The sequence below is a fragment of the Mobula birostris genome, chromosome X, assembly GCF_030028105.1.
Source record: "Mobula birostris isolate sMobBir1 chromosome X, sMobBir1.hap1, whole genome shotgun sequence".
NCBI lineage: Eukaryota > Metazoa > Chordata > Chondrichthyes > Myliobatiformes > Myliobatidae > Mobula > Mobula birostris.
The window spans coordinates 42,382,002-42,396,969 of NC_092402.1; the positions used below are offsets into that span (position 1 = coordinate 42,382,002).

Below are 14,968 nucleotides of genomic sequence, written 5' to 3' on the forward strand. Positions count from 1 at the left end.
GCGAATAGGTACCTGTTCATGGCCTGGGCGTTGGGGTGGTGGGACACTGGGGTGTCATCTTGTCGTCGATCAAGGCAAGCAGCACATCTTCTCCTATGACTGTCCGCCTCGATGTCGAAGGTCGAGGTTCGTTGTCTGCTGTGGCTGATGTGGAAGGCTTGCTTGACTGCTGAGCCTCACGCATTTTTCTATCATACAGTTCTTTGTAAGGACTCAAACCATCCTGCAAATATCCCCTAAACCGATGTACCCTTTCAAAATTAAAGTCGTACTTTATCGTTACTCATTCAGTTTCGATTGTTATCCTTTTTTCTTCCAATTGCATCAGCTCTTCATCTATCAGTTCTTGGTCATGGGATGCCAAAACCTCTTCAACATCATCTTCGTCAGCTTCCACAAGCCAAACTCACATTGTCCTTACTTCATTCACCACGATCAAAACGCTTAATTATGTCTAGTTTTACGCTAAGTGTAACACACTTATGAACTCTTTCAGGCTTTTCCGATACCTTAGAACTCATCTTGCAAACGGCTGCTCACAGACTCGTGGTTAAGCAACGCCAGCGAGAATCCGGGGGAGAGCGGCTGCTCGAGGCGCGCGCTGTCTTTTTCGCGCGCTTGTTTTTTTTTATCGCGCGCTGATTTTTTTTGTAACAGTGAAAACAACTTCTGAAAGCGAAAACAGGGTACTAATGTAGGTCTTTCGTAACAGTGAGGTTTCATAAAGTGAACGTTCGAAAAGAGGGGGACTGCAAAATTTATTTCTCTTTATCACCCTCCTACTCTGCGTTCCTAGGTTACAATCCACTTGTCAATCAACCCTCATGTCCCTGGGAAATTGCAATGCCCTCTGAGGATTGTAGTTATCAAAATCCATCCATACAAAGCGCCCTTTAGGACTACATCTCCCGACATGGTCTTACTTCACTGTTATTGGTCCATCCTCCGACATAGCGTCTCTGCAATTGGCTGTCTCGTATCACCCGACTGCTCTCGCCAAGCTTCAGTCCATTCCGTTTACGGATTGGGTAGGTGTAATGCCAATCGAGGATACGTTCCCCCACTACCTTTTACATAGTTTCCGGAAGAGGAATGGGCGGGCCGGTGATGCGAAAGCGGAAAGGCGGAAGTGGAGGCCGAGACTTGGGCCTGGAGTTTTTTTTAATCTGAAGTAGCCAAGAGAAGTGAAATAAGAGACTGAGACTCAGGCGAAGTTGTTGCTGTTGCACGTTTCGCGCCTTTCCCATTGTCGCTGTTCCCATTATCAGTTCGTTGTGGGTGAACGCCCTGTTGGTGAGGTAAATACTACTGTATGTATTGGGATAGCTGCTGTGGGAGGTGGGCTGGCAGAGCCAGGCATTCCCCCCCCCCCGCACACCCGACCGAGATTAAAGGGGGTTTCGACGCCGCTTTCATTCCGTAACGCCACAAAGAAAGTTCAGTGAAGCCAGGCTACAGTGACATTAATGGAAACTGCTGTGTCCAACCTGCGTGTAATGGTGCCCTGTTCCTGATTTCTAGCACGGTGCTGAATATTTTAAACTCCATTACTTTAAAAAGCTTGTATGTAAACAACAAAATTTGGAGGGAGTACTAATGCATCACGGTTTCTGCTCTGTCAGTTACCTTATTTAAAAAAATGTATTGCGAAACAATTCTGGAACACGGTGTGAAGTTTAAACCTCTTGGTGTAAACTATTTTATTTCTGATTTGAAACAAATCCTTTTTTGCTCATCAATTGTGATGCTCAAGTTTCCATCATTCCTTCCTCTTTTTCTGGTTTTCAGTTTATTCCTGCCCCTTAATCATGCGTTGTTTGGAATCTGCTTTGTCTCCCAACTTGCTCTTTCTGTGACTTAAAAGTGTACTCAGCATTAATGTGACGTTTTGCCAGCAATATTTTATACCCAGTGATTAATCTTGCTGCGTTATGTTAAGTGATTCCTGGGTCAGTAAAAGTGTTTATATGCCTTTGTGGGGAGGGGAGTGGTAGTAGGAAAGGAACCTACTGAAGGGTCTTGGCCCGAAACGTCGACTGTTTACTCTTTTCTATAGATGCTGCCTGGCCTGCTGAGTTCCTCCAGCATTTTGTGCGTGCTTGGATTTCTTGCATCTGCCAGCTTTTCTCTTGTTGAAGAAGTCTACATCTTTTGACAGGGACAAAAGGGATATTTGATTGAAGGATGGGGGGGGCTCCATGATATTAGTTGCATGCATTTGTTTTAATAGTTCAAAGTCTAGGCAGTACTTAATTGGGGCTTTTCAAACAACTTGGAAATCCAGAGCCTTTTGTTTTCTAAAGTAAAAATGGAGTATCCTTTTCCAATTTTTGTATTGTTGATGCATCTATTGGTTTAGACCATAAGATATAAGAGCAGAATTAGGCCATTTGGCCCATTATCAGTCCAACTAAAATATCTCTTGTACAATTGCATACTTCAAGTGTTTTTGTGACTCTTATTCCTCAATTCCCTTTTCAATCTACAAAGTGAAACAAAAACAGGAAGTGCAACTTTTAAGTAAAGCACATGAGATAACTGAGTCCAATAGTGGTCCAGGTTGTTGCAAATATCGCAATCCCTTCTTTTGTTAACATTATTACCATTTTAATCCCTGTAGGATATTGACAGGCATTAAGCATTAATTTACAATTGTGAGAAATACTGTTTTTTTTTGTTTTAATTACTACAAGGTCAAAAGTCACAATTTCTTTTAATAAATTCTTTCAAAATTTTTCACAGTGGGTTCTGATGGAAGGAGGAACAGTTAACGAAGAGCTATTGCATGCTAACTTTTTCTCTTTGCACAGCTGCTGCTTGACCAAAGGAGTTCCATAATTTTTAATTTCAGACTTTTGTTTTTACTTTAATGTTTTTCAAGATGCATGTATATGAATATGAACATGTAATTTTGCATTAATATGTGTGAATATTTGAACCTTGATAGTTGGGTTTAAATCTGCAGGTAATGAAACTATATGACAAGTATATTCCCATAAAATTGGTATGAGGCTAAAGTTATACATTAACATTATATAGCTGTACTGCCTCTTTAGTTAAAATATCTTGGTATTTATGGCACTGCCTAACTTTCAACTTGTATGCTCTTGTATTTAGGTTTGATTCATTGTAGCTAAAAGTACACCTTGAACTGCACCAATAATGATTCTGAAGGAGTTCCAATGTGCAAGTTGGAAGTGTAAATCACTATAGAAAAACTTGTTCTACCTTAAATGAGTGTGTGGGGAGGGAATGCTGAATTTTCATGGTTTTCATATTCACAAACTGAATTAAGGATAAGGTGTTTTTTTTTAAATTTGGCTTTTAAGTATGATGCAGGAAGTAACCCTCAATCCTACAATAGAAGATCAGCAAATAGTAATTATCTTGTTCACGAACCATATAACAGGTTGCTTAAGTCCTTCATTTACTTCTGGGTGCCAGGTTTTGAATCTTCCATTTCTCCCTTTATTTGTAACACCAAAGAGAAATGGATTAAATGTTTTCATTTCAAAAGGGCCCAAAGGGTGAAAGACTTCGATTATGGGAGATGATAAATGCAATATGTGTTGCTTAAAATTGAAGATAAATGCAATATGCGTTGCTTAAAATCGAAGATTGAGGAGTGATTTTATGTAGGAGGGGTTGGGAGAATTAAAGCAGATTACTTTGATAAACTGAAGTGAAAGCAGTTTTACTGTTAAGTTTCAGACATCAGAGGGCAGAAAGTAATGATCTAAAGAGTCAGAAACAGCAATGATTTTCTCAGACAGAGCATTGTGGCCTACAATGCATTGTCTGAAAAGATGATAGATTTGGATGTTGCATGTATGGTTTAAAAGGAAGCACTTAAGAGACATGGGAAATGAACAGAGAATGACAAGTTTAAACACAGGCTGAAAGAGCCAAATGGCTGGTTCCTGTGCTATGTGATTTTTCTTTCCTATAATTCCTAAATTTGTTTTGGTAGCTGTCATAGTTGATTGAGGTTTGCGGTAATGGTTTTCCTGCATCCTTGTATCTTCCACTATCACCACTAAACTTAATGTTTTTTTTTCTTCCCCAGATTTGGGGTACAGTAATCTAAAGACCTTACAAAAGCTATCAATTATATTGGTATTGCTGTTCATAATGGGTGATTTTTATAAACGTGCATTTGCTACAGAATTAACAAATTAAGTCTATCTTGTATTTGGAACAAATAATTTTAAAAAGGTGAAATTGATTATAATAAAATTCTTGTCATGTATTTCATTGAAAATACTTTTGTACTAACTTTGTAGTTTAACTTGGAGGTAATTTTGGCAAGATTTTCCACTCGAAGGTTCATTTATTATCAAAACGTATCCATATACAACTCTGAAATCTGTCTTCTCCAGATAGCCGTGAAACGAAGCATGAAAGCTATTCAGAGAGAAGCATCAAACCCACCCACCACACCCGACCCAAAAAAGAACAGCATCCAGATCAACCCCAAAACACCACCCTACCCCCGCACAAAATGAAACAGGAGCATCAACACCTCCCCCCCCCCCGGCACAAAAAGCTAACAGAACATCAACCCCCAAACACCCTCTCTTGCACAACAAAACAGAAAAGGAGCAGGTGATTTAAAAAACAGAATATAAAAACCATATGTCTGGAAGAAGTCCACAGTCCATAAACACAATAGTCCAATCCATAAATGCAGAACCACGATACCATTCTACAATATCACTGACATTCATTGAAAGAGAGGGACACTACACGAGGCAGAGAGTCCTACCTGTCTGCCACACAGCAATTGCCCACTCACAGATTCCTTCTCTCACAGCAATCAAAAGAAAAGGACTGTCTTGGGCACAGTTGCTATTCAGCAATAATTTTGGTACTGAAAGTTAGTTGAATGTCATTGGGGGTGGTTGTGAGAAGCAAGGGACAAAGGTTTCTCATCTTAAAACTTATTAGAGAGTAAGCATTCATTCAAAGGCTTATCCTATGAATCATTACATTTTACTAATACATAATGCCATGCTAATTTGTGTTCATTTGCAATTTTTAGGTTTTATTTCCAAACAGATTTTTAAACAAAATGCAGCACAGTACAGGAGCAAGCCCTTTGGCCCACAATATTGTACTAAACTAATGAAATGAGTAATTAAATGCCAAACTAAACTAATCTTCCAACCTACGCAGTGTCTATGTCCTTCCATTTCCTGCACCTTTGTGTGCCAATTTAAGTGCCTCTTAAATGTCTATATCATACAAACGTTTGTATTTGCTTCACCCTAGGCAGCCCGTTCCAGGCATCTACCACTTTTTTTAAAAAATCATAACCTTGTCCTGTATATGTCCTTTGAAATTACATGCTCTCACCTTAAATGCATGCCCTCTGATATTAGCCAATTCAACTTTGGAGAGAAAAAAGATGCTGGCTGTCTACTCTTTCTATGCCCCAAAATCTTAAAATTTTTATCAGATCTCTCCTCTATCTCCATTGCTCTTGTGGGGGGGGGGGGGGGAGAGAACAACCCAAGTTTGCCCAACTTGGCATATACTCTGTAATCCTGCCAGCATCCTGGTAAACCTTTTCTGCATTCTCTCTAAAGCTTCAACGTCATTCCTATAATGGGGTGACTAAAACTGAATGCAATAATCCAGATGTAGAGTTTTATAAAGTTATACCCTTACTGTCTCTATCTCGATTCCTCAACTACTAAAGGTAGGCATGCCATATGCTACCTTTTCCACCTATGGAACTGTGTAACCACTTTCAGGGAGCAATCGACTTGGAACCCAAGATTTCTTTGCCCATCAACACTGTTAAGGGTCTTGCCTTTCAGTATATTGTCTCTTCACATTTGATCTCCCAAAGTGCAACATTTTCCATTTGGCCAAGTTAAACTGTCTGCCATTTCTCTGCCCGTATCCTTTGTTAATCTTCTACACTATCCACAATGCCACTAATTTTTGATTTGTTGTGATAAAAACATTGAAATGCTGAAGCAGAAATGATTACCCAAGATTTTAGCTTTCCAGTGCTAATATCTGTGCTGTATTGTCACTTCCACCCCCGTTCAAAGATTAGTTTGTCTTGCTTTCTTTCATAGATTTTTTTCTATCAAGCTTGATCTTTGATTAAGCCAGTCTTGAATTTCCCCAGGTGTTTTCAAATCCCATGTGAAAGTAACTAGAAATTATCCATGATTCATCCAGATGCAATTTGCTGTTCTGATAGATCCAATTTTCTTGGATGTTGCCTCCCTTGATTTTACTTTGGCTGACTTAAAATTGACTTCTCCCCCCACCTCCCTAATTTTCCATGGCATATCAGGAAGTGGAAGAGGTGACTTTATGCCAGGTATAGCTCAAGGACAGAGGAACATGATTTTTTGAACTGGTTTATTTAACTAGCTTTCCTTGAACCGATCAAACTTCATTTCAGATATGTATTATCATATGGGGAGGTCTGTTAAGCTTTGACAAGCTTTAAAATTTTGCTGAGTAATACATAATTAAAAATCAAAAGCTGCAGATGCCAGAAATCTGAAACGTGAATCGAAATTCTAGGAGCCTTCAATGGGTCAAGCAGGATCTGTGGAAAGAGAAACAATGAATGTTTCATGTCAGGAACCCTTCATCAAAATTGTTAGATGCTGTCAAACCTGTTCTTAATTGACTGAACGGACATCAGTGATCGCTGTTTGGAATGAAGGTTACCAGGGCTGCCTCAGTTTGTTTCAGGGCTACCAGCTATTTCTATTCTGTAGTAACTGCTAGGCAGCAGGCTTAGACTTCATTCACCAACTTCAGCCAAACCCTGCCCTTCCTCACCCCTTAACTTGAACTGGTACTGTAAAGCAGAACTCTTGCCCTTGATTGGTCCTATTGTCTAGAGCTCCATAGCATTGGCTGTTGCACAGTAAAATCCTCTATCTTGCAGGGAGGAGTTCCCCATACTAACCTTTCAGTGTTGTGCTATGGACCCAAGTTTGCTAGAAATTGGAATGCTCCTTGTATTTATTTCAGGGAATACCTACAGTTAGCAGACCAAAGGCATCCTCTGTTGCCCTAAAAGCATGGCTAGCTTTAAATCTTAAGTCTCAATATACCATTCCTTTAAGTCCAAAGTTCTGCTAAAAAGTCCTTAACCTCATATTTAAATACTGAAGTTCTTTGCACAAATGTTCTTTCATTATATTACTTTACATATACCATTGTTGTTTGTTCATGAGTGATTTACAGTCAGAGTAAAAGGATAAAAGTGGAGAAGCCCAGCTTTTCTACCACATCCTAGGATTCCTGAGTGCTGCACAGATATGAAAATATTGAAACTTGGCCAGTCTAAACTTGCACATTACTTTCAGGCATTGCTCACTATGTTCAATAGTAATGACTACAATATTTTGAAAAAGTGCTCATTGCATTAAATTGATTTAAGTCTAATCCCTGTTTTACATAGTTTAATCCTAGAAATTTAAGTGTTAGTTGTTTTATGCTGGATGATTACAGAACCATCTGTAACATTTTGTTCATTTTTTTTAGCTTGAAAAAGTTTGATGCCAAATGGAGCTGTATTCAACGTGACTCATCCAGATGTCCAATGATCTGATTTATTATTTTTCTCTAGCATTTTTAACGACAATGATGTTTCTCCATACCTCCCTTGTCTTTTTTTTGTCTCAACTTTTGGTTACCTAGATGTTACAAATTCATGTGCCAAAGGATTTGGTAATGCACCCTCAACATCTTACAATTTGTATGAATGACTTGGATGAAGGTACTGAAAATACTGTTGGTAAATTTAAGATAACAAGTCGGAAGATATACACGGGTTACAAAGCTATAAAAATAGGATAAAGGAGTAGGGAAAGATCTGGCAAATTGGGCTATTAAAAAGATGCATAATCTTGTGATGGTATTGGGTTTGCCGACTGCAAAGTTCTAAATTCAAACAAAGGCCTTAAATCTTATCAGAGATAAATAGCCATGGGTACTTTCACAAAAAGGAGATTATACTATCACTACCCAATCTTCAAAAACTAGTTTACTTCCCTGTTTATTCTCCACGCCGAGGTTTAGCTGCCAATATGCACCATTCAAACAGTGGGTCCCCTCTCCCTACCAAGGGGAAGAATGCTTCGAGCTAACATAGTAGTTTAAATACAGTTCATTTATTTTCAGTAATGCAGGTTCAAATCCAAACAATGGTCTGAAAACATTTTTTTTTAAAAACTCAAAAGATTTCTATTTTCAATATTTCCAAATTATGAACAATTTCTAAAACGTATACTTCTAAAACACAGGTATAATTCTTATAAACTAAAAAGATATAACAATGCCGATGAACAAATCATCCGCCACAGAAACCGAAGCCAAAGGAGTAGATTCTAGTCGCCCTGTCTTCCTATCATACTACTTGATGTTCTTCAACAACTCCCAATAAGCCTGATCTTATCTCTACATTTATATCCTGTCACTTGGGTAACTTCACACATACCTATTTCCTCAGGTTCACTTTTAGCACAAATGATCTAAGAGCATTTGGAGACAGATCTCAGCTCACTGTTCACAGTTCACAATTAATGCTGTAAAGCTAAGTTCCTTGAGTACATAAACTTTCCAACTATAAACACATGAGTTTAATAATTGTCCATCTGCTTCTGCAAGCTTCCTTGAGCTAAGCAGCTTAGAGTCAACTTTTCGGTTGAAACAAGCCAAATTAGACAAGCCATTGTCTTATACTGCATCTTGAACAACAATAAACCAGGTGAAGTGAGCTAAATCTTCTCACAGACAGAGTATCTACAATCTACAGAGCTTGTTTGCAAAGCTGTTCTATGGACAGTACTTGTTTTAACTTTAAGCTGATTACTGTTTGCCATTTATATGTTAAGAACTAAAGACTGACTTACATTTACGACCATAAGTCAAACCACTGTTGGAAGTTTGCTTGCAATTGTTTGTGATCCTCCAAGTGCCGGTTGCTGTGCTTAGAAAGCAAGACTAATAAACACCCAAGAGGCCTGCTGACCAGAAGTGACCATCCATCACAATCTGTGGTGAAATTGTACAGTGCTGTGATGAGACATCTGATTGCCCTGATTCTCCAAAGGCTGGAATACAGTTGCAGCAAGTAATTAGGAAGGCTAATGGAATGTCATTTTATTTGACAGGGTAATTCAAAATGGGAAGGTTAACTTTCAGTTATATAGGGGATTGATGAGATCGGTCATTCTTTCACAATGTATAGTGTAACTGTTAGCGTAGCACTTTGCAGCACCAACTATAAGATCGAGGTTTCCAAAGGTGTGTGGATTAGTAAGTTTGGGCATGTTTCGTTGATGCCAGAAGCACAGCGACACAGGCTGTTGTTGCGGCACAAAATAATGCATGTCATGGTTTTGTGCGTGTAACAAAGCTCATCTTAAGAGTTCATGGTGTGTTAGACTAATACCTGGAGTGAGCTGGTTGCCTTTTAAAGGTCGGCTTGTATCATTGGTGTTTTGACAAGGAAGGGGTGATTTGATTGAAATACACACTGACCAGAAGGATCTTAATAGGGTGCACATGGAGAGGACGTTTTCTCTTGTGGGGAAAATCTAGGCCTATGGGTCACTGTTTAAAAAAAAATTTTTTTTCTGATGGTCATGAGTCTTTGGCACTCTTCCTGAATGGGCAGTGGAAGTGGAGCCTTTGAATATTGAGACAGAGGTTGATACTAGGTCACTGATCTAGTGACTTTACAACAAGATTAGATGCATTTCTAGTAAATAGCAGGCTTAAGATATAGCTGATCCTAATAAGTTACTATATTTAACTTGTACTCTGGAATTAAAAACTGCCGTTGAGTATACATATAGAAAATATATCAAATTTGCGCTGTTTAATAGGATTGTATTTCTTTTCTAAGGTGTGGCTGGGTGGCTGGTTACTTTATAATGTGACAATGCACTGTAGCATTTTTGGGAATACAATAATGCATTAATTAGAAAATACACTATAAAGGGTAGTTGAGCAAAATCCTCCTTTTGTTACCACAGACAATTGTTAAATGTTAATTATCTTATTAAACATACAACACTTTCAGCACAGCTAGTCTTGGAAGCAAGTCTAACTACAAATTTGGTTCTGAAATTCATACCAGGTTAACTGGTGGGTCTTTGGTTCTTGTATTGCAAGCAGCAGATGAAACTGATTTGGTTGGCATTCATGCTTCAGAGGGAAAGATGATTCTGCTAACTTTTTATCCTCTTATTCTAAAAGTCAAGTTTTATTCTCATTCTTAGTCAATGGTGATGATGCTTAATCTTTTGAAGATATCAAATGGAGTAATATGTGAATTAATGTCAAACAAGGTAAGTTTGATAGGTTCTCTTTTGCAGTGGGCACTACCAAATCTAGGTGTTATAATACCACTTATTGATTTTATTTTCCCTTTACCAATAGCCCTGAAATTCATTAATTTCAAACCCTCTAGTGCAGGGGTTTCCAATCTGGGGTTCGGACCCTCTTGCATAATGGTATTGGTCAATGACAAAGGTTGTGAACCCCTGCTGTGGTGGTTAGGCTGGCATTATAATTAAATTGCACTTGTTGAGGTAGCTTGTTGCCTTTTGGCAATGTGGAATCAAAGTTCTGTCTGAAACCAAAAGGAAAATGGGAGATTAAAGTAGTTAGGATATTAATGATTACTTGGTAAATCTTACTGCAATGTTGATATGTTGTGCCAAACACAAGGAAATATTGACTCTTCAAATATAAAATTTGCTTTCTAAATTTGCGGTTCTTAGCAAAACTCTGCCTAAAATGTTTCACTCTCCCCAGATGCTACCTGAACTGGTGAGTACTTAGAGCATTGTTTTGGATTTGCCAAGGCAGTCTTTTGGTTTCCATAATTTTTATCGCCAAATACTGAGTTGTCAATCTGTGACTACTGGACCAGTTAGACCAGTGGTCCCCAACTGCCGGGCCGCAAGGAAACAATATGATTTGGCGATATGAAACGATATGAGTCAGCTGCACCTTTCCTCATTCCCTGTCACACACTGTTGAACTTGAACACTAGCCACCCCCGTCCGTGTCGTTCTCTCCCCCCCCCACCGTCGGCCAGTCCGCAAGAATATTGTCAATATTAAACTGGTCCACGGTTGTGGACCCCTGAGTTAGACTGCAGTAGCTACTGATTCCTAGGCAATGGAGGACCTTGCTCCTTTGTGATCAGTTGAAAGATGTGGGATGGGACACAGGGGAGTGTGTAAACTGATTGTTGCTATGTTAATACTGATACCAGACTTTCAGACTGGATCTACTGCCATGGTCACTGGACTGAATCCAATTTAAATCTATCCAAATACGAGATCTATATTCTTAAAGCTTCACCTCCTGATATTTTTTCTTGTTTGCTTGGACTGAACTATGGAACCAAAACCCATTTCTTTTAGTTTCGTCTGACTGGGGTAAGTATATTATGGATTGAACCAATTTTGTTTGCTTTCCTCTTTGAATTTCTCACACTGCATTTATTTTTCCAAGCAAAGCCTAGCATTTCTAAAAATATTTTAATCCCAGAAGTGTCATTTCTGTAAAGATTGCAAAATTAGTTTTCGAAAGATGCTTATGGGTCTTAATAGGAGATCTTCTGTGTGTGGTGTTTAGTAAGCAGGATGGAAAAGTACAAAAGTTTTTTTGACATCTGAGGTGATACTGGAATTGGCACCATTTGCAAGTTGTTCAGGCCCTGAGGCAGCAAAGCAGCCCCAAACCATGATGCTTCTTCCACCGTGCCTTACAGTTCGGATGAATTTTTGGTATGCAGTGTCCTTTTTTCTCTAAAAATAGCGGTGTGCATTTCTGCCAAAAAGGTCAAATTTTGTCTCATCCATCCACAGAAATTGTCCTAGAAGCATTGTGGAATATCCAGGTGGTCTTTTGCAAACTTGAGACATGCAGCAATGTTTTTTGGGAGAGCGATGGTTTCCTCCATGGTGTCCTTCTATGAACACCATTTTTGCTCCGTGTTTTTCTTGTAGTGGACACATGAACAGAGATGTTAACGAGTTCTAGAAATTTCTGCAGGTCTTTTGCTTTAACCCTCGTGTCCTTTTTCACCTCCTTCAGCATTGCACATCGTGCTCTAGCTGTGATCTTTGCACGACACCCACTCCTAGGGAGAGTAGCAATGATAGAGTTTCCTCCATTTGTGGACAAATTCTTTTACTGTGGACTGAACACTCAGGTCTTCAGAAATGCTTTTGTAGCCTTTTCCAGCTTCATGTATCTCTATTTTTAAAGTGATTTCTGTATACTTTCCAATTTAGACAAACCGAAACTGCTTGCTACTTGAGGACAGACTGTACTCATTTTGTTGATAATGCAGTTTATAAACTGCAGCATTAATAGCACTAGCTATCAAATTGAAAACTTTGGCACAATACTAAAAACTGCAATATTGAAAGTTGCTTTGATTGAGGCATGGTGCGCATAAGCAGATCTACCTCCAAGAGCAGGCTTTGTCAGTAACCTGATTTCGTCTTTTTCTTGAACAGGGCACCTCTACAACCCACACCTCCAATCTCATCTCATTGATTGGAACACCTGACTCCAAATAGCTTTTGTAGAAGGCATTAACCTCAGAGGTTCGCATACTTTTTTCAACCTTGATTGTGATTATTTAAATTATGTACTCCATATTAACCAGAAGTGTGTTATTGGTTTAGGCAGATTGTATTTGTCTATTATTCTAACTTGGATGAAGATCGGAATATATTTTGAGTTATTAATACAGAAAGCCAGGTAATTGCAAAGGGTTCACAAACTTTTTCTTACAACTGTTCATGGTGAAAGATGATAAATTAATTCAATGCTCACATCTAATCTTCAAGTTTATTTGAGTAGATTTTTATGGAGTCATTGAAGTTTGGGGTATCAGTGAAAGATCATAATATGAACTTGTGTTCTAATCAGTTTTGCCAAAGGTTTCATTTTGATAGCAAGTGCTATTAATGCTACAGTTTATGAACTGCATTATCAACAAAATGAGTACAGGCTGTCCCCAAGTAGCAAGCAGTTTTGGTTTGTCTAAATTGGAAAATATGCAAAAATCACTTTTAAAAAAATACCTCTACTGTATTGTAATGAATAGCATCCAAAGCACAAGACTGACAGGAACAATTACTAGGAGAGAAAGCAAATACTATGTTAAATATTATGTTAATTATTATAGGAGCTTGTTCATGTGTAGGGGTGTCCATAAATCTGGTGTTTTTAATGTGGGGATGGCTTGTGCCAGTAATCGGTTGAACATTTCATGTTTAAGTCCCTTTAAAGCCTAACACTCTGGCATTTGGTTAACTTATACATTTTCATTTTAAATGATCATGTATAATATGCCTACAATTGCAGAGTAGACATTTTGGTGTGGGGGCAAAGTCCTGCTAAAGTTTGCATTTGAATGCATGGGAATGCCAATCACACATTTTGAAATGTCTGAATATTCAATGAGGGTGAAATTTACATTCTCATTCTTGATTCTCTAATACTTAAAGGAAATGGCAGATGTGGAAGATGCCAAGGATAAAATTGATCTTCAAAGCTCAAAGTAAATTTATTATCAAAGTGTGTGTGTGTGTGACACACTACCAGTGTGCAAAAGAAGACAAAATGTGCAAATAAAAATAATACTGAGAACATGTCCTTAAAGTGAGTCTGTAGATTACAGGATCGGCTCAGAGTAGTGGTGAGTGAAGTTATTCACACTGGTTCAGGAGCCTGATGGTTCTAGGATAATAACCACTCCTGTAATTTGTAAATGAAGAGTCAACGCAAAATTTTATTGTTAATAACTGTATTGAATAAGGACTCACAGTCAACGAATGGTTTTCTTTTTCTGTATGTAATTATTTTTATTTTGTAATATTTCTGAATAAAGTATTTTTCGAAAAAAAAATAACCACTCCTGAACCCGGTGGTGGGGGCCTTTGATGGATCATTAATAGAACTTGGTTCCAATCTCACTTGTAAAGGGTTAGCTTTTGAGCAATTGTTTTGATGAAGAATGTGGCAAGATTCTGGAGGTTTGTTAGTGGTTCTCAACCTACAAGTGTACATTGATTACTCTGACATTAGGAGTAGTAGAAAATTGAAGGACAGTTGACTTGAAGAATTACCTTTTGCTCCCTCTAGCCAGATATTCAAACCTAAATGCTTAATGTTTGCTTTTGAATCATTTTCCATCTATCCCTTTGCAATGCGGACCAACTGATAATTTGGCAGGGATGGTGTCCATTCTTGTTTTGAATCCTTGTCCTATGGTATGAATGAAGTGGAAGAGTAAAGTAATGTGTTGAACAGCCCTTAATGTGCAGAAAAACCTGATGTCCGGGTTGTCTGAATATGTTGCTATTTTCATTAACAAATTTACACTTCCTAAAAAACACATTTTGCTAAGTGACCTAATTGAGCAGGTAAAATGTGGCTGTTCAATGGTAATACTGTACCCCTTTTTTCCCTTAAAAGCCATGTACTATCGATTTTCAACAAGCACTTCTAAAATGAATCATGGTTATATCATTTGAGATTTTCTCCCCCCAACTATCCGGTTGTCAGTACAAGGCATCAGCTTCCTGAGAACATTGAAGATACTTTTAACAAGCAGTTTTTAAACTGTAGGAGCTGATTGCTTATTTGATTTACAATGACCATTTAATATACTATGTGCTATGATCCCAGTGAATGATTTCAGCTTACGCCATTGTTTGTTTTGATCCTCTGATGATTGACAGTGAAGTATGCCATGACCCATAATGATAGGAATTTGTCACTAGCCCAAGTTCAAAAGCTATTACCAGGAACTAATTAAAACAGAATTTTAACAGAAAATTAGAGACCTGGTTCATTTTGACAACTTCCAGTTGATATTTCATAAAACGCTGGTTGCCCAGGTTTCTACAGGGGCTGTTCAGGAATGAGAAATGGAAAACTTTTAAAT

The 14,968-nt window shown here is 38.3% G+C and overlaps 1 protein-coding gene across 2 annotated transcripts in view; it reads left to right on the top strand.

Annotated features, from left to right (window-relative positions):
- The first annotated feature begins 1,094 nt into the window (after nt 1-1,094).
- Nucleotides 1,095-14,968, top strand: part of rab5c (RAB5C, member RAS oncogene family) — a 49,940-nt gene continuing 36,066 nt past the window's right edge. Inside the window, exons 1-2 of one of the 2 annotated variants that reach the window (XM_072249870.1) lie at nt 1,095-1,298; nt 12,528-12,617. The gene's annotated coding sequence lies outside the window, so the exon portion shown is untranslated. The remainder of the gene's footprint in view (nt 1,299-12,527; nt 12,618-14,968) is intronic. The other variant, XM_072249869.1, reaches the window with a different exon arrangement.